Here is a 6,718-nt window from a genome sequence, read left to right as displayed (position 1 = left end):
ATATGTTATTGAAGCCCAGAAATGGTAAAGGATTTTATTTTTATTTCAAACTAAATAATAGTGGGTGAAACTGTGCTGTGATTTATTTTTTTTTCCTCAGTAGCTAGCCCTCTAATGCAAGTTTTTCTTCCTCCCATTTTCTGCTTTTAGTAGAGAGGTGGCGTTATTTACCAAGTGGCTTTGTCTACTCTACTCTGTGCTAGAATAGTAAAAATAGCCAAAAACTGCAATAACAACTCAGCCATTTCCTACCTTTTTAAAGAACTGTACAAATATGAATGAATCGTTCATAATAGCATATGATTATCTTTTACAGCATCTGCATTATATGAGAAATAAAAGCATAAAGAGCTTTAGAAAGGTAACAATTAATTTTGCAGGGGTTTTTATTTTGTTGTTCAAGTATATTATACTATATAGAACAGAACTAATATCTACTAAAAGTATATAAAAAAGAGGGGAAGCTTAATACTCCATACTGGATACAGCTGAAATAATTATTTAATATTGTTGTTAATATTCTTTAATTGTTGCCTAGCCAACAACCTTTTTGCTTTGTGTTTCTTTTGTCTTGGAAGCATTCAAGCTCTGATGCACCTGTGTACAATTGCAGGACACTTCTCACCTATGAGCACTAAATTGCAATAAAGCAGTGTTTTAACCTGAATAATATGTAATGGAAGAATACTGCATGCTGGTAAGCCCTCCTCTCCCTAAAGTATTTTAAGATAAAATGCCAAGGTGGGAAATTGTATTAGCCATACACCTCTCCACCTGCCAGTAGCTGCTTTGAGTGGAAATAAAGTGATGTGAAAAACCTGAACTGGAGCAAACCCCATTCTGAGAGGGAGACTGCTACACAGGCATCCATGCCCCTTTCTAATTAGCAACAGCACTCACTGTGCCTGTGATCAATTAGCACTTTGTAATTGTAATTTCATTGTAACCCCATTTTTGATCTTACATAATGTCTCAAGACAGCTAAACTTCTTTTCCTCCTGTCAGAAGGGAGCTACTAGCAGGGAGCTGAAGTGCTCCCCCCCAGACCTCCTCTAGCAGCTGCTGTGCCTGCTATGTGAAAATGTTATGTTTCACCCTTCAGCTAGATCTAATTTAGAAATCTTTGAGCTCTTAATGATTTCCTATAGGTTGGCCTAATTGAATCTAAGTGCTTTTGCATCAAAACTAGAGTGCCCATCTGAGCTGAAGCTAAAAACCTGTCACCCTGAAATACAATCCCAGAAACACAAGCACTCCTCCGTGTCAACACTTGCCATCTACTGCATCAAAACCAGACACAGCCATCTTCTGTGTCGCAAAAATAGTTTGATCGAGACAGAAGACTTCTGCAGAACTGAATTACCACCAATATATGCAGCAGCTGTTCCCATGCAGCGAAGCTGCTGCAGCCTGAGGGATCCCCCTCTCCAAGAAAGGAGGCTGCAGGAGCTGCACGGTGTCCCCCATGTGAGAAAGGAGTTCTACCACTGCAGAGAAATGTGCTTCTCAGGGCAAGGCCCAATGTGCTCCCTGTACTCTGTGACTTGAGATACTGAGTATGACTGACCAGCAGGTCAAAAGATCCATCTCCAGCATGTGCATTGAGGCATGGAGCAGGAAAGAAACCGCTGCTGGGAGTTGTATCTCAGCTCAGGTGTTCGGGGAATGTGACTCAGGAGTCAACTGGGTGAGTGCTCTACTGAGGGAGAGACATAGAATCATAGAATCACAGAATGGTTTGGGCTGGAAGGGACCTTTACAATCATCCAGTTCCAGCCCCCTGCCACGGGCAGGGACACCTTCTACTAGACTAGGTTGCTCCAAGTCCCATCCAGCCTGGCCTTAAATACTGCCAGTGATGGGGCAGCCACAGCTTCTGTGGGAAACCTGTTCCACGACGGCAGACTCAGACAAAGCTGGCTGGGCTCCCGTCTCTTTCTTCCGGTGGTGTTTGCTGTTAGCTTTCCTTTAAATCCATGAAAGCCATTAGTGAAACCCCATTAGTTTCCCTAAGAGATTCTCACCTTACAGGCTTCTACAGTATCCAGGGTCTAACCATTCTCAGTCACCTCCCCACTCCCCCCTCCAAATTCTGCTGTACTATTTAATGTTCAGGCAGGAACAAGAAATACTTGCATCATGTCTCTATACCGAAGCCTCTTCTAAGCACACCATACAACTACTGCACAGAGCAACATCTTTTACTGATCTATTAATAATTATAATAGTAACAGTAGCAAGTAACTATGAAGCACAACTACAGAATATGAATCCATGATCTTATCCCAAGGTAAGAATGATAAGAATAACAGTATGAGTAATATCTTACAATCATCTAGCTACCAAAATTATAGCCCTACAACACTAGACAGACTTGTTGCTTTTATTTTAAAGACTGTCTAATTAAGAGCACTCCTGAAGTGTCTAGGAAGTTGGAAGAATTTAGGCAATCGCTGTCATACATTCAAAGGAAATCAGACTGTTAGGCTCAAATATTTACATTCCACAATTTCTGGCTTGCTACATTATATTCCCAAAGTAAATATCATTGCAGTGTAGGAATTTATTTACAAAAGAAAAGCTAAGGAAAGCTATTCCATCATTTCTATTTTTATCAAGGTGAAAAACATGCTCTTGCAATCATCTTACCTGGCTCAATCCTATGCTCCATTAGCAGGAAAAATTTCCATTTAAGTAAGGGCAGATGTTGCTTTTGTAAGAGAATTTGGTATTCTGTAGCAACACCTCATCTTGCTATCAGTAAAGTCAGTAGGAGACATGCTTCTGAAGGCAATGACAGTAAAATGAGATCTTTGGTGGTGTTCCCAGTGCTATACCAGCGGGCAAAGAACCACCAGTTTCAGAGTTCATGGAAGTTCCCATCAAAGAATTGATTTGTGTCTGGTAAAAAACCAAATGGGAGTGGCCCTGAAATTTAAGAAATTTCAAAGTAACCTGCACTGCAGGATAAGAAGATCATCAGACCTTACGCATTTTAGTAATCCTCAAGAAGAGAAATCACATGATTGATTCAATGATTTCAGCGTGCCAGTTAATGTCAATATGCATGCAAACAACACCTGAAGTTGCTGATTTTATTTAAAAGAAAAAAAAAGTCAAATTCAAAATTCCCTGTCTTCCCTAGAAATGCCACAGAAACTAATAAAACCCTTTGTTCTAAATGAAGGTTGTTTCAGTTTTCCAGTCAGCAATATTCTTTGCAACTTTTAGTTTGGCAGGAAGCAGAAGAATCCTCAGTTTTTTCATACATACTAAGCAACGCTCTCAGGTGACCTTCTGAAATATACTGAAATCCAATTTGGCAGCTGGAGACAGCCTATAGCTCCAAAACTACCTCTTCAGTTAGTTTGTAGGACTGTCTACCCACTGATACCACGTAAAAAAGCCCTTGGAGCTCTCCCTAGAGATGTTCACGGTGGGCAGTTAAGGAGGGGTGGTGCACAGACCTCACCAACTCTACTGCATATTTCAAACTTACAATATTGTCTCTGGACTTAAGCCAGGGAGATAATTTAACTTCTCATGGCAGACAATTTTTGTCTTCGGCACAGTTGATACTCCCCAAATAATTAAAAAGATCAGCCTACAAAGCTGTTGGCTTAGGACAAATAAGAAATTAGTTAACAGACGTGTGTTTCTGTAATGTCACTTTCAATCAGCTGAATCACAAAATTCTTCCAATTCTAAGTTTATGCAAAAAATATATAATATTAATCTGAGCAGACACACAATTCCAAACATGCGCCTTTTCCATAAATAATTGGCAGAGTTGTCCATAGTTTATTGCAGGCATTCCCAAATGCTTATAAATTTTATTGTAAGATTGGATGCTTTTATAAAATTGATCAATATGAAAGAAATGTTCACAATTTGTTCTTCTGTTTAAAGTGTCACTTGTTTATCAAGGTTCAACCTTTATAAATTCCGAATTCACGAGCTCAATACCCAGGTTAAGAAGTAATAATAACAATTGCTTTCAGGGTTCTTGATTGCTTACTGCCAAGCAGCCCTTTACTGCCTCATCCTGCAGCAGGGCACTCAGGTGACAGTCACACTGGGCTGGCCATTGAGGCCATATCTGGGCTGGTCACATTAAACGCATTTTGGGAATGTTTCAAGGCATTGCTTTAGCCTGACCTGGTGTCCAAAGAATTTGCAGTCATGGTTCAGGGGTCAGCACAGCCACAGATCTGTCCAAGTACACTGGGTGCATGGAACCACCCTGCTGTCAGTGTCTGAATGCTCAGTAGATGCAGGCAGGTGTTCATTGCCTCTGCCAGGGAATAGCCCTCTGCATATTTAACTCACTAGCATCGATAAAGCTTTGGGGGCAGCAGTACAGCTAAACTAATGTTCACATCAATCAACAGTATATGAACAATTAATAGAAGATGAAAGAAGTACTCTGTACAATTCACTTGACTTCACACTTATATTCATCTCCTCTTTCTTAAGTAACAATTACAGCATTTACTGATTTTAGATCCCTGTTAGAATAAAAACAGGTAAAAAGATTAGAACAACTTAAACCATCTTTTCTTTGAGACCCATGAAAAACTGTACCTTTGAGTTGCTGCTGATTCCCATTTTCAGTTGTTGCCTCTCTCTTGCAGCACAACTCCAAAAGATTCTGCTACCACATCAATGATGCATAGGGTGGGCTGCAATACACTACTGTGGGGAAAAACAAACAGTGAGGGAAGGAGTAGCTGGGGCAGGGGAGAGGAGGGAAACATTAAAATGCGTATAAAGCAAGACATACAACACAGCACACATAAGCTACATTGAAGTATGTGCTATGACAGGAATCACATGAAACGAGTTCTGCAGCATCTGCCACTTCTAATGTATGCCCTATGGGACTCCAGCTGGAGCTCCAAATCAGGATCTTACTGCACCCAACCACACTTGCCTTTTCCACAAAAACCTCTCTCCTCCTTTTTCTCAAGGGAAATGCCACAGGTAATTCAGGATGAGAGCTCCACTGGGTCTTGGGGAACCTATGGGCTGTGGCAAAGGGATCAGCCTGACTGTGGTCCCTCATGGACCAGCTGCCACTGACAGTAGAATTCATGGGTTTGGGAGGTGGAAAAACTGAGAGGTAAATCTCAGCATATTTTCCTCAGTATCCTTCTCTACAAACTTCTTGAGGCTTTTTCCCTCCCAAGCACAGACCACTTTATCCCCTGGCTTCTCTGTTATACCTAATTGGAAGTCAGCCACCTGAAATGGTCATGCTGTTCTTCCAAGTGTATGTGGCAGCCTGGTGTAGGTATTTGGAGTGTGATTCATCAGACCAAGGGTGGACATACACATCTAAACTAGCTGTCTAAACTCCATTTGTCATTTACTGAAACAGATACTTCTACCAAGTGACTCATCTTATGCTAAAGTTGCTTTCTGAAATGAATGGTATGCCAGAAAGTGCCCATTTCCCTCCATTAATTTCAAAGGCAGTTCAGATGTGCTTCAGACATCTGAACTCTGCATAGGAGTGCAGGAGACAATATGCTGCACAGGAGGTGCAGGATTGTTCAAACTTGGTCTGTTGCTAGAAGCAGATGTCAGTTTACTCATTTCTAGGGATCAGGTATGCCTCCTTGCCAAGCAGAAAGCCCGTGGTCCTTGTAGCCTTCTACTTCCTCACAGCTTTTAGGTTTGGAAAGGCTGAGCCAAGCAGCCACCCCTAGCCCAAGGAAAGAAGCAATCGTGGGCAGTGGTCATCTGGGAGACTCCCAGCCTCAAGTTTTTACTTCACCACAGTTAAAGTAGAGGTATAGCCTGATGTGTCATTTTTGAGTTTCCCAGACCAGTACAAATTCACACACACGTAAGGAACCCCTTCAGAGCAAAGCCTTATTTGTCCTCTTAGCCATGGGTACAAACCACAAGATTTATCAGGGATGTGAAAAACACCCTGCTGGGTCCCCCCAGGGGTCCCTCCAACCAGTATTCCAACTCCAGCAGTGGCAGCAGAATATATTATTTAGGTAGAGTATGTGAGCCTGCTATTTTCCGCCATCTGTTCTCTCACTTACATCTCCAGAATGGAGTAATTTCATTCAGAATTGGAACTTTCCCTAGGCTTCCTTACCTTTTCTATGCAGACCTGCAGGGATTTTATTGGAGTGCTTGTTTTCAGTTTGAATTGAGGCAGTTTACCAGGGCTTCTAATACAATATTTGTAACAATACCAATACAATAATACTACTACTGTATGAGTCCTGGAATACCTATATGGTATTTAAAACAACAGAAGTGTCTAGATATAACACTTTTACCCAACTGCCAGCCATTCACTGCAACCTTGAATACAGAGCATCTGACTCAGCTGCTCACTCTCTACACTGGGAGAAACTGCCTGCCTGCTGATAGCTTTCTTGTCTATTTCCTTAGATACCTGTTAGTGCCCACAGGCCTCTTTCTTGCCTGTCATCCTCTGTTGGCTTATGTTCAGACTTTCAAGAGCAAATTGTTCTTAATCTGCCAGGTATCAGAAAGGGTATATTCCCCCCAAACCAGCATCCTCATTGCCTTTTCAAGAATTCACGTTGCTTTGCTTTTCTTGCTGGCCCTACTATGTCTTCCATTTGATTTAATTCTCTGTGCCGAGGCAAAATAATACCTCCTCAGTAATGTGTATGATATTAAAAATATTACACATAATTGCCTTGTTTGTTATAGTTTGAAAGTCTAA

Source organism: Pezoporus wallicus, unplaced genomic scaffold, assembly GCF_028554395.1.
Source record: "Pezoporus wallicus isolate ANWC-B61680 ecotype Strahan unplaced genomic scaffold, APGP_CSIRO_Pwel_v1 contig_2372, whole genome shotgun sequence".
Lineage (NCBI taxonomy): Eukaryota > Metazoa > Chordata > Aves > Psittaciformes > Psittacidae > Pezoporus > Pezoporus wallicus.
Note: the sequence above shows the minus strand (reverse complement) of the source record.